General features: G+C 47.4%; 1 protein-coding gene across 5 annotated transcripts in view; it reads left to right on the top strand.

Annotated features, from left to right (window-relative positions):
* PAK1 (p21 (RAC1) activated kinase 1) overlaps window positions 1-27,310 on the top strand; it is a 110,101-nt gene that overhangs the window by 36,265 nt on the left and 46,526 nt on the right. For 2 of the 5 annotated variants that reach the window (XM_074572358.1, XM_074572354.1), the window contains one exon: window positions 19,738-19,815. The exons of the other annotated variants lie outside the window; for them this stretch is intronic. The gene's annotated coding sequence lies outside the window, so the exon portion shown is untranslated. The remainder of the gene's footprint in view (window positions 1-19,737; window positions 19,816-27,310) is intronic. 5 annotated transcript variants of the gene reach the window in all.

Genomic DNA, 27,310 nt, shown 5'->3' with positions numbered 1-27,310 from the left:
CTGTAGCCTCCAGTGGCAGACCGGTGTCTCTCTTTCCGTATCTGGGAGCCCTGGCAATCATAATAGACTTAACTTGCTGTGTATTTGTGGGAACTAACTTCTGTGTTCTTTCTGTTGTGTGTCTCCATTCCTTACTTATATCTCAAAAATAGCCGAAAAAAGGTTTTTCCTTTTGCCTTTTTACGTTAATGTTGTTTGTCTCCCTGCCTATCTTTACTTTCCCTGGCCACCCCTAAAATTGATGAGATACAGAGCCCTCGTACATCTGTGATGCTGAAGGTACTGGGAGAACCCAGATGAGCAGCCGGGAGGGAAGATGCCTTGTCCTCCACCCCGGTAAGAAGCAGCCTCTTCAGGGCTTGGGAGGAGGATGAAGGCTGGGGAGGGGAGGAAGGCTCGTTAGGCTCGTTCATTGCCTGCCTCTATCAAGCAGGCAGTTTTGCTGATGAGATATCTGGAAATATTTAAATGCATAGATTTCCTTTAGAAAGGCTGAGGAGGTGAGGGTAGGGCCGGGAATGGCAGAAGCAGGACTTTCTTCGAGAAGAAAAAGCCCAAAACCTCAGGATTCCTTCAGGGCTCTCTTAAAAGCTGGAAAGTAGAACACAACCAGCGTATCTTTCTGCGTAGGCTGTCTTTAAATGGAGGCAGACGGTCACGGGTGGCGTTTGAATTCTAGGTTCAATAAAGGCACATCCTTCCCTTAGACGAAGCAAAACAGTGTCATTTGTTAGAATTCAAACCCAGCATCTGAACGCCGCGATGACTTGTCAGCAAGTGACTCACTGCACTGTCATAGTAGGACTTCGGGCTCTCACATGGAAGTTATACTTGCTGAAACGGCATCCTGCCAGCTCGTATTAACCACCCTCCCCCCCCAAAACTTGTCTCAGATTTACTCATGGTGAAGAGGGGATTGGGGGGACAGGGCAGGAGGAGGCGGCCAGGGTAGGTTGAATGATCAGGAATCTCGTTACCTCTTCCCTGCAGGCTTCTGAGCGCCGGCTTTTTCGTTTGTTCTGTGTCTCTCTGAAACGAGTCCTTGGGTTGCAAAAGGGAAAACATTCAGAAGTGATGAGCGGGCCGTATTTCTAAGTGTTTAGTCATTTACTTGGTCTAACCGAAAATGTCTTTTCTTGTGTGCAATGTCTTTTTTTAAAGTTACTGGCCACTTTAAAAAAAATACCAATGTTGAAATGGTCTCAGCGTGGTTTCCTTTACCTCCCGCAGCTGATGAGGGAATCATCAGGATCATGTTTTTCTTTTTCTTTGTCTAATTCACATCATCGATTTTATTTTAGATGCCCTTTGCTTTTTTTTTTTTTTTTTTTTTTTTTAAGAGCCAATCCTCCTTTCTAATGCGAGGTACATCCTGCAAGAGCCCTTCCTGCCTTCTCATCCAGTACTTATTCATCCTGGGACCTAGTCCAAATGCCACCAGCAGCGTTGGTGTGAGCTTTTTTTTTTTTTTTTTTTTTTTTTTGGTTTGTTTCAAAAATGTTTGATGACGTGCTGACATGCGGCAGCATTAAACACTGAAGTGTGCAGTCGAGGAGGTAACGGTGACGGAGATTAAAAGAATCTCACCTGGCCGAGCAGCAAGTGGGTTTCAGCTCTTAACGGTGTATCTGTTTCTGCCATCAAGCTTTAAGTTTAGCATTACAGTGGATGTCTGTCATATCTGGTGATGTTCAGTTGCTCTTTGAATCCCACCCCGTTGTTTTGGCACAGTATCGCGGAGGAGTGACTTCAGCCAGGTGATCTCACCCGCCGTGTGGTGTAGCTGTGTTTGGTTTTGAAGACTTGAGGTTCTGTTCCATCTGCGCCCCCCGTAGCTGTAGGTAAATCATCGACAATCCAGTAGGATGAGCATGTGTGATCTCTGTGGTCTGCCTCTTCCTCCTTCCTCATGGATTCACGCACTTCCCTTCTGTGGCGGCGCTTTTGTTGGCGTTGTTTTCCTTTTCACTGGGACGTGAATGGGATGAGGAGTGAAAGAATCACAGAATTATAGAATGTGTTGGGTTGGAAGGGACCTTTAAAGGTCATCTAGTCCCACCCCCCTGCAGTGAGCAGGGACATCTTCAACTAGATCAGATTGCTCGGAGCCTCATCAAGCCTGGCCTTGAAGTTCATCTCCAGGGATGGGGCCTCCACCACCTCTCTGGGCAACCCGTGCCAGTGTCTCACCACCCTCATTGTAAAGAACTTCTTCCTAATGTCTGATCTAAACCTGCCCTGCTCTAGTTTAAAGCCATCGCCCCTCGTCCTATCGCTACATGCCCTTGCAAACAGCCCCTCCCCGGCTTTCTTGTAGGCCCCCTTCAGGTACTGGAAGGCCGCTATAAGGTCTCCCTGGAGCCTTCTCTTCTCCAGGCTGAACCCCCCCAGCTCTCTCAGCCTGTCCTCCCAGCAGAGGGGCTCCAGCCCTCTGATCATCTTCATGGCCCTGTGCTAGACCTGTTCCAACAGGTCCATGTCTTTCTTGTGCTGAGGGCTCCAGAGCTGGACACAGTACTCCAGGTGGGATCTCACCAGAGCAGAGTAGAGGGGCACAGTCACCTCTCTTGGTCTGCTGGCCAGATAAAAGACTTCTGTCTAAAGCATAACCTGTGCTAGTCTCAGCATAAAGCCTCTTTCACCTCTCTGTGAGGGCTCTGATCCTAAATTCCTAATGAACTAACTACAAATTTGTAAGGAACGAGTCTGTGGTTGACTTTGCATTCTTCTTGACTAACAGATGAGAAGCTTGTATTTGCTTTTTTCCCAAAAAACCAGGCTCCCCTCCCCCCATCACAAAGCCATAAAGTGAGGATGTGGCTGTTGGCAGCTGTTTTCCTTTAGATGTGGTCAACTCAAAATTAATATTAAAAGCGTAACTCTGAACTTGCATTTTCTTGGAGACCGAATGTGTGATGAAAGGACAGGAGGGTTCTCTACCTGCTGGAAGTGTGCTCTTTGCTTGTGTGGTTTTTTTTTTTTTGGTTGGTTGGTTTGTTTGTTTTTTTTTTTTTTTTTTTTGGAGGCTGCGATCAGGGGGTGAAGCTTGACACAGCTGAGCTCACCGTGGCACGCAGCCATCCAAAGGCAAGGGTGCTTTTCCCTTTCAGCGCTTGGCTGTGAGCTGACCTGGCAGAAACCTTAACAGAGCTGTGTGAGGGAATGTAGCTGCGGTGTAGTATTAAAAGATCCCGGAGCTGACTGGAGGTTTGAAACCGGGCTGTAAGGACTGTCGGACAATATGGCTAGATCCGGTGGCTTCTCAGGATTAGCTTACAAAGTAAGTGCCTTTTTGCTCTTGAAAGATTTGTCTTGTCATTGCGATACCCACCGTATACAGCTTTTTTATTTTGGGTGTTTTGTTCTTACTTTCCTCTATCCCCAACCTCTCTGAACCTCTACCACCTGCCCAGTCAGCTCCTGATGGACCTGCTTGTGCTCCATATCTGAGAGTCCTTCGTACAGAGCTGTTCTCTACGGCTACCTGAAAGGAGGTTGTAGAGAGGTGGGGGTCGGTCTCTTCTCCCAAGGAACAAGCTGTGGGACAAGAGGAAATGGCCTCAAGTTGCCCCAGGGGAGGTTTAGGATGGATATTAGGAAAAATTTCTTCACTGAAAGGGTTGTCAAGCATTGGAACAGGCTGCCCACGGAAGTGGTGGAATCGCCATCCCTGGAGGGATTTAAAAGCCGGGCAGACGTGGTGCTGAGGGACGTGGGGTAGTGGTGGACTTGTCAGCGTTAGGTTGATGGTTGGACTCGATCTTAAAGGTCTCTTCCAACCTCGATGACTCTGTTATTCTATTCTATGAAAATGGGTTTTGACTCCTCATTTAAATGTTAAATGTTAAAATACATTTAACAAATGTATTTGGTAGAAAGAGCCTGACGGAAAATCACAACCGGATCCTGTATTTCTGCCGGCTCTCATCGTGCTGTTCTGGATCCTCCTTTGATTCAATGGGAAAGCAGTTGCCTGCAATCCGTCCCACGCTGTAGGGACTTCCATGCTTCAGCTGGTGGGTTCATTTGTTAGCGTGGCAGAGCACTTTGGGGATTTTTTTGGACCTGCATAATGTCTTACCTCTTGCAAGCATTATATATCTCCCTGTAATCTTGAAAAGATAATTCGGAATGGAAAGGATGTTTTCCCCAGCAGGTGTAAGCTGTCCCCTGGGCCCAGACTTCTTGCTGGTGTCCAACTGGAACTATAGTTTTAATCCAAGACGGAATTAAGTTACTAATGCTGCTGACGGTCACTAACTAACGTTATGAAATAATGCTCCTGTTTCGCTCTGCTTCTTCCACCTCGCAGCCCTTCGGTTCATAATCAAAGTGCTGCAGTGCAGGAGTTCTCTCTTGTACGAACGCTTGCGGCTTATTCACGGAGATGCTGAGAGTCTCTGTCACCTTCCACCTAAACGCTGCCCGTAAAGGCTCACGGTGAGCATAAAACACAGCTGTGCTGGAGGAGTAACAGGCTTTTTTCTGTCACGCAGGTGTAAAGGGCAAACACAGAAGCGGCGGGCACAGGGAGGAACGGGAAAACGTATTTCTTGAATAGCGTAGTGTCGCGTTATCTCTGAATACCCTGAAATGTCTGCAGAAAGACTTTGGCAACATTTGTGCCTCAGAACTCATAGCCAAGATGAAAAACAAGATGAAAAACTTTTATGTTGTCGGGAACTGTGCAGCAGGTATTCGGTAAGATCTGCTGGGCATGAAGGAACAAAAAAAAGTTGTGGGGAGTTTTTTCTCTCTCTCTCTTTTTTTAACTTTTTTTTTTTTTTTTTTTTTTTGTAACCCGGGGACATAACTCTCTCCTGTGGGTTTCAGTGGGAACATTCAGGGACTGTCTTAGCAGCACTTAGAGAGCCTAACCTTGAGAACAGACGCAGAGTCTTTCATGTGGCTACATACTCAAAGACGCGGGTAAGCATCGAGTGGGAATCCAGAAAACGCGTGGGTGCTTGATTCCCTCGGAAACTGCTGGGATTTGGCACCTCAGCTGGTCAAGTATTTTAAAAAAACTCTCAAATATCTTTCTGAAAATCGGGTCTGATGTTGCTAATCAGTTTGAGGAGTTGGGGGATTTTTTTTTTTTTTTTTTTTTTTTCCCTGAAGTAATTGCCGCCTTTGATCCGTGTTAACTTTCTAGCAGATAAACAGGAGGAAATGGAGGAAAGCAACAGAAATGACTTTGGGGCTGGAGGGATTGGCGCAAAAAGAAGATAAAAGAGCTATATCCTTGTGTAGTTGTATCAAATGAGGAGGAGGGCAGGACTGTTTATGGGTTTCTGAAGGGTATAAATGCCAAGGAATGGAGGGTGTGGAAGGAGGAAACTGTTTTGGTCTCCGCTCTGCAAGTGCCTGCGCAGGCAGGCAGCTTCGCACACGGCCTCGTCTGAAAGGAGCATTTTTATTAAATTTGCGAGTGTTTCAGGGATGTGCTGGTGAGGAACAGAAACACTTTGTGTGGCAGCGAGGAAAGTGCCTGCTTTAGTACTTCAGTCAGGGTAAAACATTTAGACCTGCAGTTTTTTGCACCTCGGATTGCCTGGCTCCTGTCAGTGTCATCAAGTGGCACAAAAGTCACCTCCCGTTTGTGCCGGGCTCCCGGAGCAGGAGGAGCCCGGACAGAAACCCCACCTGAGGTCCCAGCAGCTCCTCTCCCAAACTTGCATTGTTAGTGCTTGGATCGCTCTGTGTTAACGCGGAGCTGGCTACCGTGGGGCTACCGTGGTGACCCAGTTTCGTCTGACTGATCTCTCTGTGGGATCCGAAACCTCCACCAGGAAGGAAAAGCGGGGTGACGGCCGTGCCGGGGCACAGGTTGGTATGAGGGGGAGAGCGGGGACAGCAGGTAGGCGAAACTGTCTTGGGACTGCCCTTCTGTGATGTTAGGGCTTTGCTTTTTGTAGCCATTAGGACACGAGTGTTGTATACATAAGGATATAATCCATTAAGATTAGGGTATCTTGGGGAGTGCTCGGTGACGAGGGTGTAAAAAAGGTTACTTGGAGTTGATAAAGCTGTAGCAGAGAATATCAGGTCTTAGCTGCTGAAGGTACTGGGGACATTCCCACACCAAGCGCGCTTTTTGTAGCCAACAGAGCAGAGAAACTAATTTGGGATAATTACAAAAGGAAAAAATTAGGCCAAATAGATAAGTTAGATGTTAATAAGTCGCCAGGGCTGGATGGCGTTCAACCGAGAGTCCTGAGGAACTTGAATGGGAAACTGCAGAACTGCTGGCCAGGCTGTAGAATTTCTCACTACAGATGGCCACCGTGCCAGAGGACTGGGGAGTTGCCAAAGTAATTCCCATCTGTAAAAAAGGGCTCTAGAGGGGATCCTGGGAACAGCCCACCGGAGAGTCACGCCACCAGGAATGGAAAGGTCTGTAAGAAGGCTCTCTGAAAACATAGATGAATGTTAACTGTTGGGAAAGAGTCAGAGTGGCCTCTGAAAATGAAAATCCTGCTGCCCTACTCCATGAAGTTCCGTGGGATGTCGGTAAAAAAAAAAGGGTTAAAGTGGGTGCAGTATATTTGGATTTTCAGAAAACTTCTGTTGAGATCTTAAGCTCCTACAGGTTTGGAGAAAAGGTTAACTTAGTAGTTTGAAAGCTGCATGAATAAAATAGGAAGTAAAAAAACTGGGGATGATTTCACTTCTCGGGATGGGGTGGGAAACATCACTGCAGTCGGAACCAAAAAAGCCACCATCTTCATCAGGAAGGGGATGAAGGGTGTCATTTTGCTTCAGGATAAATGCTTGATGCACCCGCATCTTGTGCGTGATGTGCAGTTCTGGTCTCCACATCTCCAGAAGGACACAGTGGCGTTGCGGAAAGGCAGCTAAAAGGGTCAGAGAGATGGGCTGCCTTCCAAGGTGAAGCTAAAATAGCTGGGACTCTTCCTTTTGGGAAGGAGGGGAGGAACATGGGCAAGGTTTAAATGTTAAAGTCAGCAGGTAAAGCTGAATATGAAACGTCTGTCAGCTCCCGTGCTATTACAGCCAGGGAACTTCTGATAAAACAAGGTGAGCTTTGATTTTTAAAAAAGACGCAGGAGCATACTAGTGCTGTAAAGGAGAATTGCTGCTTGTGGCCTCGGAATAGGTGGGATTTGGTGACAGGCTTCGCAGCTCTCACCCATGCAGGGCGAATCCCACCTGCGTTGCCTTTGCAAGAGAGTCTGCATGATGCTTCCTTTCCCCAGGGCTCTCTTCTGCAGCTTTCCATAGGAAGTGATTATCCAGGTGGCGGCCAAGCGTTTGACACTCCCTTGTCTATGTGCTGAGACTTTTTTTTTTTTTTAATTATAAGTGACTTACCCCTCTCAGAAGTGATTTTTTTTTTTTTTTTTTTTTAAATGCTGCCTTCAGCAGGGTGTGCATGTGAACTTTATTTTAATTAAGGGCGAGGAATCTGTTTTACATAACCATATCCCAGATTCTCATGAGAGAGTGAAAACAGCCCTGAGGGACTGATGAATTCGGCCAGCGGAATCCGTTGTCTCACCGATGGGAGGCCTGATTCTGATCTCTCTTAGGTTCTCTCTACCTGTGGGACTTGCTCTGGGCTGGCTGACAGCCAGAGGATTGAACTGATACAAAGGGACTGCCTCCTCAGACCTTTATTTTGGGCTACTGATTTGTATTTCTGGGCAGATACAGGGGTGGTGGTTGCAACTCTGCATGAGGTTGTTGTCACTGTAGGGGGAAAAGCCCAAGTGGGATGCGAATCTGCTTCCAGACCCTTTCAACCATGGCTTGATGTCTGTCTTCGATGACTTCTACCGCTATGCCCGGTGCCAGGGTGTCACACTGCAACGCTTGGTTCACCCGCCTCCTTGGCGCAGCAGCGCCTGCTGCGATCGAAGTGCCGTCCCCAGCGGCCAGTCGAGTTGCTCCGGGTTTAGTGCTGGCAGTACTGGGTCAAGGTGGGTCTCTCAGTCTTTAAGAATGAAACCAAACTGTGCTGTGAGTCACAAATGAACCTCTTTGAGGTCGTTGTGTATTTCTCGGTCTTGTTTTTTAAGTGCTGTCAACTAAAATTGGATTTCAGTTGTAAAGCCTGAAAGGGATGGTGAGCAGATGAGCGAGATGTTTCTGTACCATTAAGGAGGGAAAATCCAGGGCGTGCGCGTGGTCTTCTGTTTGTTTGTTTGTTTGTTTTCTCTTAAGAAGAAAGAAGTGATAAAGATGTTAAAACTCAATTGTTGGAGTACTGGGAGCAGGGCGTGTAAATAAAAGAGGATCTCTTTCACTGTGCACAAAGAGAAATATGAAAAACAAACCACAAACTCTGTAAAGATGCTAATGAATTTTGTGAGTCAAACCTGGAACGCCGTTAGCATCTGCCGGTTGTTTACGGCGCTTGAAGTGAGCATCCCTTTCAGAGAGTCTGACGGACTGGAGGTGGTTTTACTGCCCTGTTACCAAAATCTCGCTGTGGTGCTCTGAAGAAGCTGGGCTGTTGCCAGACCGCACAGTTGCGACCTCGTGTGTCCTGCTCAACTCGGTGGTGGCTGGCAATTATTTTTTATGAAGCCAAAACCGTGGGGAGGTTTGGCACCTCTGTTTATTGCATCCAATGATACAAAAGGCAGATAACTTTTTTTTTTGTGTTAATCCAGGCTCAAACACTGATGCCACTGAGTAAGGTCCATGTTGCTTTTGTCGTACCGCCGTTCTCTGCCCTGAGAATGTCTAGAAATTTGGGTTCTCTTGTCAAAATAAGTAATCCTCTTACATGAATCAAAGGAGGGTTTTGCTGGTCTACCCTTAAAGTTTTCTTGAAGTGGTAGTTCATGCCATCAATCTGAAAAGTGTTTAGGACTTAAAATTGATGGGAAGTAGCTGGTGGTGCTGGAGCTTTGCAGCGGTGCACAGCTGATGGGCAACTGCCATCAGTCTCCTGTGAAAGGAGGAAACACTTTGGAGGAGCATGGAGGTTGGGCGAAGATAAGCCGGTTGGAATAGGTGTTCTTCAGCTGTTCAGCAGAGCAACGTGAACGAGCGCACTTTAGACAGAAAGGCGTCTGGTGGTCCTACCGCTGCTCGCATGTGCTTTGCTCCGGGGCGAGTTGGTAGGTTGGAGCTTGTCCTTCAAGCGGAAGGTGACAGAGGTGCAGCCTGGTGTCAGATGAGGGAGGTGGGGAACAAGGTCAGTGTCAGTCGCGTAAATCTGAGAGGAAGCGCCGAGGGCTTTAAGCACCTGAGAGCGCAGAAACAGTAGAGAAATTCCCGATGATGAAATGCTTTTTTTTTTTTTTTTGAGAGAGGCCTGAAATGAAAGTCCCATCCCTGGTATAGGTGGTCAGAACAAGAACACCAATAAGCTGTGCCAGGAGCAGTGTTCCAAATCTCTGCTTCGCGGCGCTGGTGCCCTCTAGGGAGTAGGGTACAGTGTTGTAATCACTGAGTAGTTTGAACCGGGAACAAACCCGTGAGGTTCATTCAGGAGGAAAGGAAAAAGAGAGTGGGCAGTGCCGAAGTTTCACGGGAGGTGGGTAGGGATGGGAGAGCGCAGCCAGCTCCTGCCCCGCTCTCCGCGCGGTCTCCATTCCGAGCGTGGTACCAGACCCAGCAGCTTCTGCCTGGCAGCCTGCCCCCGCCAGCAGATCCCCGTGCTGTGCCTTGACCTGGAGTCGCTTGTGAAATTAGCAGGGGGTTGGAGGGTGGCAACAGAAAGCCCAGAGCGGGACAAAAGTCTGGAAACCCACCTGGTGTTTCTCCTCTGCTGTAAATTTGTGTGACCTTTCTCAACTCACTTAAGCTGTGTCCTTAATTTACACACGGGCAGTGGAGCTGTTGTGCGCTTTCAGGTATTCTGTGTTACCCAGCAGAAGTTGTGCCTTCACCCGCCTCAGTAACATTTTGACACTGAGGATGGATGACACTTTTATGGAAGGATGGTTTTCTGTGGCTTGCTTAAAATTCAGGAAAAAGATCCTGAAATTTTATGAGCCTCTAGTGTGGGCAGAAAGAGTTGGCTGGGAGGGAAAGGAGTATTATCCTTTTCTGCAGCAACTCTTGCTCATTTTCCCTTCCAAAACAATTTTGGAGTATTTCTTTATTCCAAGCCTTTGTTAATTCAATGTGCAGAGAAAAAGCAGATAGTTGGTTCTTTTTGAAAGCTGCACAGCTTAGAAGATGCTTGAATATATAAGCCATAAGCAAAGAAATAAGAACATCCTAAGGAATAATACGAAGTGTGATGCTTTCTGGACTGCTGCACGGCTGTAAAGTGATGGGCGAAGTGAGATTTTGCCCGCACAGATCTCCTAAACCTCAATATTTTGAGTTTTACTTGGTTTTCTTTGGCTTCAGAGACAGCCTGTGTCTGGAGCTGAGGCACTCCGGTACTTTGCTTAGTGTCCCCAAAAGACCTGCAAACGTAGCCAAGCTTTTTGGGCTTGAAAGAGATGAGCTGCGTAGCTTGAATTGCAACGGGGTGCCTCTAGTTCTGGGAGGCTGTAATGACCGCGACCTTTTGAAACCTTGTTCAAACTGTTTTTGTTGCACTCAGACAGGAATGTTGTGTTCTTTGTTCCACCTCCTGAGAGGCAAACCTTTCTGTATAGGCCGCTTGCGGCTTTTATAGTTTGATATATATGGGTCAGGGGAGGTAGCAGGCATGCTGTTAGATGTTTTCAAGCTGCTGAAAAAGTCCTTCTGAATGCATGATGGAGGTTTTTAGGATCCCAGCTGAATTTTTGCAAATAACCTCTGTCTTGATTAGGCACAGAAATAAGCCCTGAAATTTGAATTCCTTCCAACTTTTGCGCACGTGAGCGAGTGGGCCGACTCCTCTCTGAGGCAGACCTGTGTGGGAAAGGGTTCCATGTTTAATTCTGAACTCTTCTTTGCCCTGGAAGGAAGCATCCAACGTCTCAGTTTCCGTTACTGAAATGTCATTGTTTTTCAAACAGAATAAAAACGTGCATTTGGTAGTGACAAATAAGGTAAAGGTTTGCACTGCTTCCTGAAACCACTGGAAGGGCTCTTCGTGCCTCTACACCTTTAGGTACGTGTCTTCACAGAATCACAGACTAGTTGAGGTTGTAAAGGACCTCCAGAGGTCATCAGGTCCAACCCTCTGTGCTCAAGCAGGGCCACCCAGAGCCAGTTTCCCAGGACCGTGTCCAGACGGCTTTTGAATATCTCCAAGGATGGAAACTCCACAACCTCCCTGGGCAACCTGTGCCAGTGCTTGGTCACCCTCACATTGAGAAAGTGTTTCCTGATGTTCAGAGGGACCCTCCTGTGTTTCAGGTTGTGCCCGTTGCCTCTGGTCCTGGCACTGGGTGCCGCTGACAAGAGCCTGGCTCCATCCGCTTTGCACCCTTCCCTGCAAGTATTTATTTACATTGATGAGATCCCTCTGAGCCTTCTCTAGGATGAACAGTTCCAGCTCTGTCAACCATTCGTCATAGGAGAGGTGCTCCAGTCCCCCCAGCATCTTTGTGGCCCTTTGCTGGACTCTCTCCAGTATGTCCGTGTCTCTCTTGTACAGGGGAGTCCAGCACTGGACCCAGTAGTCCAGGTGTGGTCTCACCAGCGCAGAGTAGAGGGGAAGGGTCACCTCCCTTGACCTGTTGCCAACACATTGTCTAATGCAGACCAGGATACCATTTGCCTTCTTTTCTGCAAGGACCCATTGCTGGCTCATGTTCAAGTTGGTGTCCACCAGGACCCCCAGGTCCTTTTCTGACAAGCTGCTTTTCAGCTGGGTGACCCCCAGCGTATATAGCAGCCGTGTTGTTCCTCCCCAGGTGTAGGACTTTACACTTCTCCTTGTTGAACTTCGTGAGGTTCCAGTAGGCCCACCTGCAGTTCCCTGGGTCCTCCTCCTTGAAGATTAGGAGTGACGTTTGCTTTCCTCCAGTCTATGGGCGCTTCTCCCAGTCACCATGATTGATCAAAAATTATCAAGACTGACCTCGTGATATCTGCCATCTCCCTCAGCACTTGTGGCTGCGTCCCATCAGGGCCCATGGACTTATTTTGTCCCCAGATGTAGATGTGAACTGAAACTTCTGGAGGACTAAGGCCTTGAGAACTGAGCCCGTTCCTCAGTCCTCCTTTCTTCCTTTCTCTTCCTCCCTCCGTTGCCTGCTGACCTCCGCACTCAATTACTGCAAGAGGCACTGCACTTGCATGACGAGGCTGTTGTGGGTTTGGCTTTAAATTTAAAGCCTACAGGTAATGTGGCTTTAAAGCCAGGACACCTCTTTTGCAAAGGTTCTCCTGCTGTGTGGAGCTTCTCCTGGGGCGGTGGTGGTGGCATGCCCATATGCAACTTGGTGCGTGTAGCTTGTGGAAGGCATTTTCTGTGTTATGTCTGGCTTCGGAGGCGAGTCTGCCGCAAGGATCGACCGCGCGGCTTGTGCTATTTGCTTTGGAAATTATAGTTTCAATTGCTGCTGATAAACCCAGCTGATTGTTATGTTATACATTTAGCAGTCTCTTTTTTTAGTTCTTTCCTTAATTACTTATGTAAATAATTTTAGAAGACTTAGCATTTATTTTGGAGAAGCTGGCATATCAAAGGCTGTGAGGCTCGCAGCAGGTGCTGTAAGTAATCGCTCTTCTAAATTAAGCAACGCTTTCCAAGGCAGTAGGTTAATTTCTGGGTAAGCAGCCTGCATAAAGATTCTTAGAATCAGCTGGTTCGTGACCCAGCAAGTGACTTAAGGCTGTGTGTAGCTTTAATTGCATGAATTGTCTCACGGAAGCCTTTCATTTTTGGAGGAAGCTGGGGCTGCACTGGAGTTTCTGTTGAGATAGTGGTATCACGTTGAAATCTCTGTCCCCTGGCTCTGTGCTTGGCTTTGTACCTCAAGAATCCACGCGTTTGGACCATGGGCAGGCATGTCAAGCTGCCTGGAGCCCAGGGTGCGCACATGAGTGGCTAATGTTTGTAGCAAAGTATATGCTGCTGCGGATTTTCTGTAACTAGTAAAAGAGCAAGCAAAGGAGCGTTTGAGAGTTTTGTGCCATTTCCACCTTTGTGTGTGCAAAGAATATTTCCTCTGATATCTCCAGTAGAATCACAGAACAGTTTGGGTTGGAAAGGACCTTAAAGGCCATCTAATTCCACCCCCCTGCCCTGGGCAGGGACACCTCCCACCAGCCCAGGTTGCTCCAAGCCCCGTCCAACCTGGCCTTGAACCCCTCTGGGGATGGGGCAGCCACAACAGTGGATTGTTCTCCACAGTGTTCTCCACAATGGAGTTCTCCTGGGATCCATAAGCAGTAACTGTTGTCCTGTGGGATGGATTCTGCTCAAGTGACGCTATCGTTAACCTTTGCAATGCCTTTGCATTGGCACCACCGTGTTCTTGCTCAAGGCTAGGAGGTCACCTGTGGCCTGTTTTTCAGAAACCACCCGGCCCGTGAGGCTGATGGGGGTCAGTGGTGCTTGTGATTTGATCACTACGTGGTTTTCGTAGACTCCGCAGGGCTCTGAGGAAATTGGTAAAATCTTTAGTGCTGTCACTACACAGAGTGTGACTTTGGAGCATTTCGTCTCGTTTGTGGAGTAGGAAGGTGCAGTTCTTACAAACTCAAACTCCCTTTAAAATAGCTCTTCCTGCAGGAGTATCTTGCCAAAAAGTAAGAGGAAAGGGGGATTTTCTGCTTATAGAGAATCCCTTGCAAAGTAGAATAGAGCAGAAGTGATTCCCTTCTTCAGGGATTTAAGAAAGGAGAAAACTTCAGAGAGCTGGATAAAAAAAAAAAAAAAAAATATGTATTTTTGATGCCTCCATGTGACTGTAGACTGGGACTAGTCCCTCCTCTGACTTATGGTTGGTGCCTCCTGTGTCTGTGGATGCTCAGCCTAGTTACCAAGCTGGTGCTTGGAAGCATACACCTGCTAAATAGATCCGAAGCCACTTTTCACGCGCCTTAGCTTGATTTTTGCTATGGTCAATCATCTTCCGACAAAAATGCTCTTAGGCTTGAAGCTCAGTGTTGGGACACAGCCCTTTCATGTTTAAAAAAAGGCAAAACAAAACCAAACCAATCCAGATGACAGGCTTCTGAAGGATTGAGCTGAATTCTTATGAACAGTGTTACAGAATGACACGGTTCTTGTAATTGGTTTAGGGGTCTGTAATCTCTTTCAATCTCTTATCTCCTCGCTTTCTAGATTAAAACTTCACCGATTTGTTTACTTTGAAATCTTGAAGAGGCACAGTTCACATGCTACTGCGGAGTCTAACAAACTCAATATTCTACTAAAACAGATTCTTGCGCTGTCAGCAAAAATACTCTTTTGGTCTTTGTTCCTAGAAGCGGCTGCTTTGATTTAAACAAACACCTTGAACAAATCAAGAGCCGGGGGCTGATGCCCCGATCATGTCTGTCAATGAATGTCAGGTTCTAACCCTACGTTCAGGAAGCCTTGTCTGGTGGAGAAGGCGCTTTCCTCCAGCTTGAAGAGCCTGACTTGAGTTCCCTGCTCTGTAATGGAAACAAGATGGATAAGCGACTTTGCTTCTCCATAGCTCAGCTTTACTCTGAAACCTGATATCTCATGGGGCGCTGTGAGCGAAAAAGGCCCTCTTTAAGTGACATTACAATTCTGTGGGAATTGGGACCAAAATACCTTTTAAAAGAGACGGCGAAGAGGAAATCGCACTCACTGCTGAACACGGATTGCCTGCTCTTCAGGGATCTTCTCACTGGGGATGCCTTGTGGGTTTAACAGATGGTCCGAACGCGTATCGATGCACTCGGACGGTCTGAGCCTGTTCTCTGTGGTGCTGCGAGACGCCTGCAAGGCTTGGAAACGGAGAGTTGCACTGGGCAAGAGCTGGACAGACCGCTTTGGTGACGGGAGCGTAGAAACATGATAATCTTGCATACGTCTTTCTGGACAGCCTTTTCAAAAAGGGTCAGGATTTGACCTTTCTTAAATACTGCGGAGTTGGAGGCAGGGAAATCTTGTTTCCCGGGTGGTTCGGCTCCGCGTGGGCTGCAAGAATTGAAAACATCAGGTGATGCAGCGAGCAGATACTCAGCAAGTGTCTTGCAGGCTGGCTTTCTGAATGCACTCCTGGAAGAGAAAGCAGAGGACTGAACGTCCTCTGCTTCTCTACGTCTTTCTCGCTAAGAACTGCCTTAAACTCAGTCTTTTTTTCCAGACTGTGTGAAGAATCGGTAACGCTTTCTGTTACCAAAAGCAGGACTTGAAGAAGAAGGAATCCTGTCCCTTACCAAAGATACGAACACTGCGTTAAGGGACTTGGACGCATTAATAACAACAAAATACTACTCCAGCAGTCGGTCCTCTGAAATAAAACACGTCAAGCAAATTGCTGTAACGTTAGACCGAAACTTGGCAGTTATGTTTGTGCGGCAATTTGATTCTGTTCTCCTAAAATACCCCTGGAGAACATCCAACTGTAGCTCTGCTGTGATCCCAGGACTACCCTGTGAATGCCTTGAACGCTCGCACGTACGTGTTGAGCAGCAAGTTCTGACGGCGTGGCCTGCCTAGTTGTTAGAAAGCTTCGAAATCTGGTTTGCTCTCAGAGGGCTTTTCGTTTGGGAAAGAGGAACTGATACCATCCCGATTTTAACTCCGGAAGAGGACGGGGAAATAAAAAGCTTCAGAGACCCAAGCTTTTGTCTGGGCTGTGGAGCCAGCTGGGTGTCTCGTTCAGGCTTGCCCGCCTCCCTTCGCCTCTGGGGCTCTTTCTCAGTGCCCGACAACTGCGTTCCCTCTGAAAATAAAACCACTTTCGGTGTGGCCTGTCAACCCTGGTGTCCCCTGCCCATCTGCAGTCACGGTTGTCACCGTGAGCGCCTTACTGACCAATATAAATGCACGGTCTCCTCTCTTTGTCCTTCCACAGCCATCGTTTGAAAAGCTTTCCGCTGCTTTTGTCTTAAAAACTTAACTTTTGAAGTTAAGGGTCCCTTTTGCTTTATTGACTATAAAACGTGCATGATAATTACAGGACAATTGCTGCGTTAGCTGAGATACTGCCATCTTTCTGGAGGACAAAACCCCGCTCCGACCAGGAGCAGTTCAGCTTCTCTCACTCGAACTCCAGGGGCCGGGGATGAGGAATTTCCTAGGTTTTCCGCTCAGCGGTGACAGCGGTATCTGTGCGGCTGCTGTTTATTACGCTGTAAGTAATAGTTTAATGGGCTTGCATGCAATAAATTGCTATTTCGTGTTGGCGTGTGGTTTTCAATAGTATGTCAGAGAATTACTTACGCCTTTTAATTTGCATCATTCCAGAAGGAAGGCAATATTTTAAAAATGTGATTATGGTATCGAGGGTTTGTGAAGTGGAGGGCAGACAGGCTTTTGCTTGCTCCAAAGATTTCTTGTCTAGAGAATGTAAGTCATAAACATGATAACTGTGGGACTTTTTTTTTTTTTTGGCTGCCTTTTTATTTTTTCTTTCTTTGAGTCAGGCTTCTTTCCTTCTCCTGCGTTTGGATCATCTTAGAAAATGACTAGTTTCAGGGTAAAATGCAAGCATTACCAACTAATCTGCGGAAGACATTGTGTCATTTGGTAACTAAATGCTGCTTTTAAATTGGAACCCGTCTTCTCTCTTCAGCAGCACGTGTGCTTAGTTTTGACTCTTGGTCCAAAATGAGCCACGTTTCAATCCCTGAAAGACCCACCGTCCCTTGGTTATCTTTTAAGCTGTTTCAGTTTTGTTTGGTTTTGTTTTGGTTTGGGTTTTTTTCTGTTGGTTGTTGTCAGGGAGCTGCTGTGACGGCTAAAGAGGCTGTACCAAATCCTTGCGCGTTGTGTCCCAGTTGCTGCGTTGATTAATTACAGCGATGCGATCTGACGTGCGCCGTAGGTGTGTCGATCCAGTCGTGCGCAAGCCCCTGCTGCCTCCAGGGATCCAAATAAAGGATCTGTTTAAGGATGAGATCCTGCGGACCCCATGCTGTTGGCAGTGAAATCGGTAACTTCAGTTTGGGCAGGATCCAGGCCCCCCATTCAGAGCAGCGATACTGTACGAAGCCCTTGGCTCCTGGAGTACGTGTTACTTGGCGCACGACAGGACAGAGGTCAGATTGGGTTGAACACGGCTGAGAGCCGTGTTTCCCTCGGCGGGAAAACGTTCAACTTGGGCATATAGTTAACTAAGCAAAATATTGACCAGGTAAGAATGTAGAACAGGGATGGGAAAGACCATCAACTAATGGCAGACTGGTTTCCGGAGCATCCATGCTGTTGGATCTGGGCACGAAGGCGCTCTGTGGGTAGCGACTAGCTCTCAGACCTCGATGCTTCTCGGCTGTAAACCTGTCCGCCTTGTCCCAGGTCGCGCTGGGGGTGGCAGCAGTTATTTTAGGGCTGTTGTGGAGGTATCAGTGGGAGAAGATGACAATTTGGGAGGTGGTGCTGGAAAAGCATCTGCCGGTTGTTGGTGTTGCTTATCTAATCACTAATGATAGCAGGGAACCAAACGCCGGGGATTATTGCACAAGTTCAGTCATGTTCCGGATGCAACTGCTTTGTGGTTGTTTTTTTTTTGTTTGTTTTGTTTTTTTTTTGCCTTTTAGAAGTCTGGTTTGTTTGGCAGTGAGTAGCTTTTGGAGTTGTGTTTTTAGCCACTGTGCTTTTAAAATCAGGATGCCAAACCTCCTGTTAATGCGGAATTGCGAGAATATGTGCATATGCAGGCACCTATTTGTTGAATTCCATTGTTACAAAATACCACCCTGGGAAACCTCACGTCGGATGTTGTCGCACGTCCTTCACATTTTGCCAATTTTCAGAGGCTGTCAGGTAGTACTGTGTGGGAAGTGTTACAAGGCATTACGGGATAAATCCCAAAATCCTAATTCAGGCCAAACTCCCACTGTTTTCAGTGGGTGGCTTGCTGGCATTAAGGCCAAGTACCCCTTAGCTGTCACAGATGACCTTTCTGTCTTTTTAAAGTCAAGGAGACTGAGAATTCGTGCTTGTATTGCAGATCAAAGTGCAGGATTGCAGCCTTTAAAATTTATAGATGCGCTTGGATTTGTGAACAAGAAGCCGGTTAAATAAAACCATTTCCAGTAACTGTTCTTCTGATTCTCGGTAAGGTTGGTGAAACGCCAGAGATCTGGAAACAGAAATCAGCTGGTGATTTAGAGCAGTTCATAAAGAAGACTCACTTTTTAGGGGAAACGCCGACGACCTGAAAACTCTACCTTTCATAAATGGAGAAAATGCAACCACTTTTATTTTGCAATGAAAATTTAAAATTCTTTCAAAATATCAGCACAAATTTATCGAAACGTTGTTTGTTCAGATAATTGATTTTTAAATATATTATTTTTAGGAAAATGTTTCTGTGAAATGCCCAAAACTTTTGCCAGAATATTGCTTTCCAGTAAGAGATACTGAATTGCGTGTATTTTAGAAGTTAATAGTTTGGAAGGAGGCACGTGAAGGGTCCAAATAGTAGAGACTGTGTGGTGTTCTGGCCTCTTCTGTCAGTGCGAGAAAGAGGAAAACGTTGTGTTTGTGTTGGCAACACTCAAAAAACCAAACCAATATCCCAACAGTAAAAAAAGAAAAAGGCCCAAAACCCTTTAAAAAAAACGTTGCTGTGCAAACCTTGTCCGGCAGGAAGTCATCCCAGCCAAAGTTAAGAGCTCCTTTCCTTCACCTCAGTGGAGCATCCTCATTAAAGTCCGCCTGATCCCGTCTCGGTGCCAGCCTTCAACGTTGAGCAAGGACAGCTAAAGAACTTGCTCAGCTGCAGTTGGGGCTCTGAAGCCCACGCTGTATTATTTTCTTCCGTCCCCGCTTCCCCTTTGGTGGTCTCTTACCTACTCATACTTCAAGCTGGGGAGAGCTCTTCCGTCCCATCATCTGGGATCCAAGAGGGAGGAAGGGTTTTCCCATCCCTCCGTGTCCCCTTTACCCTCTGCCATTGAGTTTCCAATCAGGATTGCATATACAGTTCTCTCTGTCTTTTTTTTTTTTCTTTTTGCCCTTTTTTTTTTTTTTTTTTTTTTTTTTAAACTGAGAATGTGTTTCCTGTGGTAACTGAAGTGGCAGAAGCACCTGGAAGGGATTTTTTTTTTTCATGCCGTTGTGCTCTGTTAACTACCTGAAGTGCCTTTCCTTTAGAGAGGTGATGGAGCAATTGGAGGTGGGCAGAGCAAACAAGAAGTACTCGCGCTTTTTTCCCCCCTCCTTTTGCGCCTCTGAGATCACAGATGAGGTACTTGCAGCTCCCAAGTACCAGGACTGCACTCCGCACGTGAAAACTCAGAGGGAGGGTGTTGTAGTACTGATCCCAACTCTTTCACTGGTTTTTCTGCGCAAGGTTGTCGCTTTTCACCTCTTTTAATTTGTCTTCATCACTAAACCGGGGCCTCGGATGCCGCTGACTGAAAATCTGCTTGTTTCAGATAAGTAGCTAGAACGATGTTGGGGACCTCTCTCCCCCAGAGACTCCCTGCCGCTTTTTGTGCCTTGCAATTGCAGAACTGGTGAGGTTTGCAGGATAGTCTAGTCCAAGCCCCTGCTTAAAGTGGTGGCAGCTGGAACAGTTTGCTCAGGGGCATGTCCAGAGGGCTTTTGAGCACCCTCAAGGATGGAAACCCCATGATTTTTCTGGGCAACCTGCTCTGTGGTTTGGTTCCCCCCCAGAAAAAAATGGTTTTGGTTTCTTGTTGTGGTTTATGTGTGTGTTTGTTCTTTTTCCCCTTCCTTCTTACGCCTAAATGGTATTTCCTGTATTTCAGTTTGCGCCCATTGCCTCTTGTCCTGTTGCTGGATACCACCAAGAGGAGCCTGGTTCCATCTTCTTTAACCCCCATCAGGTATTTATGCACGTTGATAAGATCCCCCTGAGCTTTTCCTTCAGCGGGCTGAAGAGTCCCAGCACTCTCAGCCTCTCCTCATCTGTCAGATGCTCCAATGTGGACCTTTGCTGGACTCTTCTCCATTATGTCCATGTCTCTCTTCTACTGGGGAGGAGAGCACTTGACCCAGCACTCCAGATGTGTCCCACCAGGGCTGAGCAGAAAGGAAGGATCACCTCCCTTGGCCCGTTTGTGAATGCGGCCCAGATGCTGTTGACCTCCTTTGCTGCAAAGCCACTTTGGAGGCTCATGGTCAACTTGATGTCTCCCAGGACTTTCTCTGCACAGCTGCTTTTCTGCCGCTTGGCTCACGGTCTGTGCTGGAGCTCTCCCGAGCAGCAGGGCTTTGCATTTTCTTTTGTTGAACTTCACGAGGTTAGTGTTGGTCCATTTCTCCAGCCTGTCCGTGTCCCTCTGAGTGGCAGCACACCCATGGGGTCCACCAGCCACCCCTCCTAATACTGTATTGTCTTTAAGCTTCCTGAAAGCATACTCTGTGCCGTCACCCATAGTTTTCCTTTATGAAGACTCCTGGGTGAAGCATTTAATGGATCAAATCTCTCAACAGTTCTTGAAAGTACCTTGCTGTTCACTGGGGAAAATCAGACAGAGGTGAGGTAACTTCCCTAGTGCTAAAAGAACATGAAATACTGCGCCTTGTGGTGAAGGCCTTCATCATTATTATTTTAAGACTTTAATTCCTTGAATCTCTGATACTTCCTGCAGTACCAGCTCACGCCTTATGCTAACACCATAGCAACCTGCTGTGTCACTCTATAATGTTGCTCGTTGGTCGAAAGCTGGGCAAGGAGTGCTTTCTAGGGTAGGAAATCCATGGGGTCGATGGAAAAATGCAGTAGAATGAGTGAAAAATCCTATTGTAATTTATTAGTATTGCAAAGTGATTTTTTTTTTTTTTTTCTCCTCCCTAAATTGTGCCCCAGAGGAAATCGGGGCATCGACTGAAATTTTCTCAATGCTTTATCTATATCCCCCTCCCCCAAAACCTACACCCTAGGCACAGTCTAAACCTCTGGGCTAACAGATGGTGTTGAGAGGGGGAGGGAGGGGAGCAATTTGCATCTAAATAGCTGAAATAAAAAAGGGTCGTGTCCCACAGACCAGCCCCACTCACCTGCTGTTTAAATCCCCCTGAGAAACAGGCAAACGCGCTTAGTTTTTTAATGTCTGCGTCAGCTGTACTTAACTCTCTGAAGCATTCTGTCCTAGAAAAGCTGCAAACCTGCGTATCTTGCTGGATGGATTGTGTTCCAGCCCCAAAATAATGAACTCTTAAGGATTTGAATCTTTGAATGCGGTTGACAGCTGTGTCACTCTTGTTTGGCCCTCCCATCAGAGTGACTGCTGCTGTCGGCTGTCGTAATTAGTGTTGTGCAAGCACTAGTGGTATAGAAAAGGCTCAGAGCAAATATCACCTCTTCCGTCAGCCTCATACTTCAGGCTTGAGTATGTCTTGGTGAGTTGGTCTTCAGAGGTGCTCTTCCGTATGGTCTGGTGGCCTCATGCCGCAATATTCCACGCTGGGTTTGCGTGTGCAGGTGAGATGGGCTTTGGCCCTAGTGACCCCTAAGCTGCAGCACCGTGGTGACCCTGATCCTGCAGGACTGTGACGCAGTTCCACGTTGGGGGTCATGCTTAATCCCGCATACGGGCGAAGCCACGTTGCTCTGGCTTTCTGACCGCGTACTGTAAAAACTTGCCAGGTTAAACGAAGACCTTCCTGCCTTCTGCCTGCAAGAGCTGCTTTGTAAGGATTTTCTCCTTGAGCGTAAAGGTCTAAAAGTTGCTCCAACTGTTGTTCTTTTGGGAGTGGGGAGGGGAACAGAAACGCTCACCCACCACTTCTGCATATTCATGGCGACTGCTCTGCGTCTACGCCCTGACCTGGCAGCAGGGAGTGAGCTTCTGTCCCTTCAGGCAGACTTTCTCAAAGTTTAAGGGTCGTAGAACCTCTAACAAGGAAAATCTTCCCACTTCATCATCATGACCTTCACTATCAACACATCCTCCCTGATTTCCTACTGGTTTTGGAGGGATGCAGGCAGTGGAGGAGGCAAGAGGGCTTCACAGCTGAAGGTTACTCTTACTACTAAATACCAGGATGAGTGAAACTTGTTTCTACTCACCAGGTCCTTGGGCTTCTACACTCAAATGCTAAAAATAAATAACATGAAGATAGTCCAAGTTCAGGAACTTTATTAGTTTTGTCTGTTGGCATCTTCTCTACCTCCCAGTAAGCCATTTGGAGTTTGAATTTGGCAGACTTGAGGGCTCGGCAGGATGAGGAGTGGTGAAGGAGATGGCTGGGGACCCACCACTGTCTTCTGTGTGTTGACCTGGTAGAATAAAATTTCCGCAGAGGAGGATTTCTGTTTCTGGAACTGGAAGACCTTGAATCTCTTCTTTCTTCAGCGCAAGCCCGAAGGGAAATTGTGTGGTTAACCCTCCTGAGCTGCCTGGCCCTCCCTCCCGCCCACAAGTGTCTTGGAAGAGGAAACGGGCTCAAGAAGTGTCTTCGTTTTCTTTTCTCCTTTAATTCCTAAGTGTGTTTCCATACAGCGAGTGGCAGTGGCTGAATGACCTGCATGCGTGAGGTCAGCGTGGATTTGGGCAACAACCTCGTTTATATGCCTCTGGGGGGTTGGTTTGTTTATTTTTTAAATCAATATGGATTGGGGTTAGTAGAAAGAAGACCCGGTGTATGTATACTTACAGAAGTAACTTGGCAATGCGTAATACCAAATTATGCGACTTCAGAGCTGTCTATTGTGCTTTATAGCATATATATATATTTTTTTTTTTAAGCACTTTGTATCACTTGAGGATAGTTGTTTTATAAATGGTCATAGGATGCACTCTCACTGGGAGTAAACAAAATAGGCGAGTTGCTTGGGTGGTGCAAGCGATATACGTGCATGCGCAGATCCGTGTGTGTATCATAGAATCATAGAATCATAGGGTTGGAAGGGACCTCTGGAGATCATCTAGTCCAACCCCCCTGCCAGAGCAGGGTCACCTAGAGCAGGTTACACAGGAACATGTCCAGGCGGGTTTTGAATGTCTCCAGAGTTGGAGACTCCACCACCTCTCTGGGCAGCCTGTTCCAGTGCTCTGTCACCCTCAGGGTAAAGAAGTTCCTCCTCATGTTTAGGTGGAACTTCCTATGTTCAAGTTTGTGCCCATTGCCTCTTGTCCTGTCCCCGGGCACCACTGAAAAGAGCCTGGCCCCATCCTCCTGACACCCACCCTTTAAGTATTTATAAGCGTTGATAAGGTCACCCCTCAGCTGTCTTTTTTCCAGACTGAAGAGACCCAAATCCCTCAGCCTTTCCTCATAAGAGAGGTGTTCCAGTCCCCCAATCATCTTTGTAGCCCTCTGCTGCACCCTTTCCAGCAGTTCCCTGTCCCTCTTGAACCGGGGAGCCCAGAACTGGACACAGTACTCCAGGTGCGGCCTCACCAAGGCAGAGTAGAGGGGGAGGATGACCTCCCTCGACCTGCTGGCCACGCTCTTCTTGATGCATCCCAGGATGCCATTGGCCTTCTTGGCCACAAGGGCACATTGCTGACTCATGGTCATCCTGTTGTCCACCAGGACTCCCAGGTCTCTTTCCACAGAGCTGCTCTCCAGCAGGTCAGCACCCAACCTGTACTGGTGCATGGGGTTGTTCCTTCCCAGGTGCAGCACCCTACACTTGCCCTTGTTGAACTTCATAAGGTTCCTCTCTGCCCAGATCTCCAACCTGTCCAGGTCTCTCTGTATGGCGGCACAGCCTTCCGGTGTGTCAGCCACCCCACCCAGCTTTGTGTCATCAGCAAACTTGCTGAGGGCGCACTCTATCCCCTCATCCAGGTCATTGATGAATATGTTGAAGAGGACTGGACCCAGTACTGACCCCTGGGGAACACCACTCGTCACTGGTCTCCAACTAGACTCTGTGCCCCTAATCACAACCCTCTGAGCTCTATCTTTCAACCAGTTTTCTATCCACCCCACTGTCCATTCATCTAACCCACACTTCCTAAGCTTCCCTATGAGGATGCTGTGGGAGACCGTGTCAAACGCCTTGCTTCAGTCAAGGTAGACCACATCTACCGCCCTCCCCTCATCTATCCATCTAGTCATGCCATCGTAGAAGGCTATCAGATTAGTCAGACATGATTTCCCCTTGGTGAATCCATGCTGAGTACTTCTGATAGCTTTCCTTTCCTCCACGTGCCTTGAGATGACACCCAGAACGAGCTGTTCCATCATCTTTCCAGGGATGGAGGTGAGGCTGACCGGCCTGTAGTTCCCTGGCTCCTCCTTCTTGCCTTTCTTGAAGACTGGAGTGACATTGGCTTTCCTCCAGTCCCCAGGCACCTCGCCTGTTCTCCAGGACTTTTCAAAGATGATGGAGAGCGGCCCAGCAATGACTTCTGCCAGCTCCCTCAGCACTCTCGGGTGCATCCCATCAGGGCCCATGGACTTGTGAATATCTAGATGATCTAATTGGTCCCTCACTCGCTCCTCCTCAACCCAAGGGAAGTCGTCTTCTTTCCCTGTTACTTTATTCAATGCCTGGGACTCCTGAGGGCTGGGCCGAGCAGAAAAGACAGAAGCAAAGAAGGCATTCAGTAACTCTGCCTTCTCCACATCCTCCGTCACCATGACTCCTGCCTCATTCAGCAGTGGGCCTACAACTTCTCTGGTCTTCCTTTTGCTTCCAATATACTTGTAGAAGCTCTTTTTGTTGTGCTGTATGTTGTGTTGTATGTATATGTGTGTGTCCGTGTTTCTACAAGCACGCTCTCCTGTACTACATGCTCTGCCTCTGCCCTGCTCCTTCCGCCGTCTGCCCCGGGGCCCCAGTTCAGTGATACCCGCAGGGAAGGGGCTCTGGCAGCTGCGCTGGCTTGTGCCGCTGCCGTCTCCTCTGGGTAAAATTCATGCTATGTGGCAGGGCCCCACGCGGCAGGTGAGAGCAAATCCAGAAATGAAAGGTGATTTTTGAACTACTTCTTTCTCTCTTTTTTTTTTTTAATTTTTTTCTTTAAATAAAACCACGTGAACTGCGCAGCTGTAGAAGAGGCGCATGTTACGCGTTGACAAAGGAGGCAAAGGATTGGAAATAGGAGGAAATAAATAAAAGGTGTCCTTCGAGACTATATTTGCAGGTAGTGGGGTGAAAAAGGGGAAAACTGTATTTATTGGCCTGGGATATATGCTTCTTTTACTTTATTAGTTTTAATTTCTTCTTTTAAGCGGCTTAGCAAGTGGCTGACTGACATTGGAACATTTATTTCTCAGCCTTCCTGGGCTCTCCGACTGGGAGAGGAACTTGTACAGAATGCACCCCTCTGGTAGTTCACAGGGTTTTTTCGATCATTTTCTGGGTATGGAACTTAAAAAAAAAAAAAAAAAAAAAAAAAAAAAAAAAAAAAGTGTGCTGGATTGAAACCACGCCTGAAGCAATCCTTGGGATAATACGATTATTTGACTGTTTTTTAATTAAAATAGAATTCTAACTAGATTGTCTTGAGCATACGTTCAGCTCTGGTTTGTTGTTTGTTGCTCTAATCGCCTCCTAAATTAGAGATACTGATATTCTAATTCACCCTCTCCCTCTGAGGACACCGACGTTAGTGTGAAATGATACGTAAATGATACACAGGCACGCAAGACGATAGCAAACGGTCTTTAAAGACATTAGCCCAAACTTCGGTCTTCTCTTTACCTGCAATGTCTTGACAGAGAGAATGATGAATTGGTATCTTTCTGTATTTATTTCTTTCTCTGTCCCGACAGGTCTTTCAAACGCTTAGAAATCTAGTCTGAGAAAAATGCCAATAATCTCAGCCTTTGAGGAAGGAGCAGTTAATGACTCTCCAAGGAAATACCCAGAATACAGATGCGCTGGGGGGGAGGGAAGGTTGGGAGCCAGCGGAGCAGAGGCTGGAAACGCTACATCATCTTGGATCTAAGAGAGAAGCCGTTTCATGGAATCAGGGAATTTTTCAGAGTTGGAAGGGACCTCTAGAGATCATCTAGTCCCACTCCCCTGCTGAAGCAGGACTGCCCAGAGCACGTTACTCAGGGCTGCATCCAGGCGGGTCTTGAAAGTCTCCAGAGAAGGGGACTCCACAGCCTCCCTGGGCAGCCTGTTCCAGGGCGCTCTCACCCTCACCGGAAAGAAGTTTTTTCTCATATTTCATCGGAACTTCCTATGTTCCAGCTTGTGCCCGTTACCCCTCATCCTGTCACTGGGAACCACTGAAAAGAGTCTGCTGATATAACGTAAGATATTACAATAACAGACTTGCGGGTTGACTTGCTCAGGGCTGCTTTTTGAGAGCCCGTTTCAAAAAGTTGGGATTTGGGATTTGACCGCTTCTATTTGAGCTGTCTCGGTTCAGCTTTGTCAGAGCAAAAGCATTACGTTTTTGCAGATTTTTAATCTTATTAAGGATTGAAACCCTCGGGGAAAGTTTCACCTATGGGGCTGTAAATTCAAACCGTGTTAGAAGTTTAAAGAATGTATATTAGGCTCAAATCCAACTTCTATTTTTAAAGCTAAAAGGGACCTAGCACAATGGCAGGCCACAAATTTCGATGTCTGTTTTATAATATTTAATAGGGCAACAGAGACTGATAAAACTTTGAGGCTTTAGTTAAAGTACCCTCAGATAAAACTAGATATACGTTGAAGAGTGTTCACAGAAAAACAACAGCTATTTCCAGCCTGAAGTGATTTTTCTTAAAGCTGAAAGCAGCCAAACCTGCGTATCTTGGGAGGCTGTGAATCAGCACCTGCAAATACCAGCAGTACAAGAATAACCAGGAATGGAGGAAAACTCAGCTCAAAGGAAACGGCTGGAAAGAAGGAGTGGAAGCAGCAACCTCGTACTTGCAAAGGAGAGGGTTTACTTAAGCCATCGGGTCTTGCTCGTTTCTGGGTTGATTTGCGGGATCTCCTTTCCCGCAGCCAGTGTATTTCACTTCACCGCATCCCTCTGCGAGGAGTGTAAGGACAGCCCCTCGCTCCAGGAAAGCCACTGAGGTGCTGGAGCGTGTCCAGAGAAGGGCACCGGAGCTGGTGAGGGGTCTGGAGCACAAGTCTTGTGAGGAGCGGCTGAGGGAGCTGGGGGTGTTCAGCCTGGAGAAAAGGAGGCTGAGGGGAGACCTTCTCGCTCTCTGCAACCCCCTGAAAGGAGGGGGTAGCCGGGGGGGGTCGGGCTCTTCTCCCAAGGAACAGGCCATGGGACACAAGGAAGTGGCCTCAAGTTGCACCAGGGGAGGTTTAGGCTGGATATTAGGAAGAATTTCTTCCCCGAAAGAGTTGTCAAGCATTGGAAGAGGCTGCCCAGGGCAGTGGTGGAGTCACCATCCCTGGAGGGATTTAAAAGCCGGGCAGACGTGGTGCTGAGGGACACGGGGTAGTGGCGGCTTTGT

This window comes from Larus michahellis, chromosome 1 (genome assembly GCF_964199755.1).
Source record: "Larus michahellis chromosome 1, bLarMic1.1, whole genome shotgun sequence".
Lineage (NCBI taxonomy): Eukaryota > Metazoa > Chordata > Aves > Charadriiformes > Laridae > Larus > Larus michahellis.
Note: the sequence above shows the minus strand (reverse complement) of the source record. Positions and strands in the feature narration are given on the sequence as shown.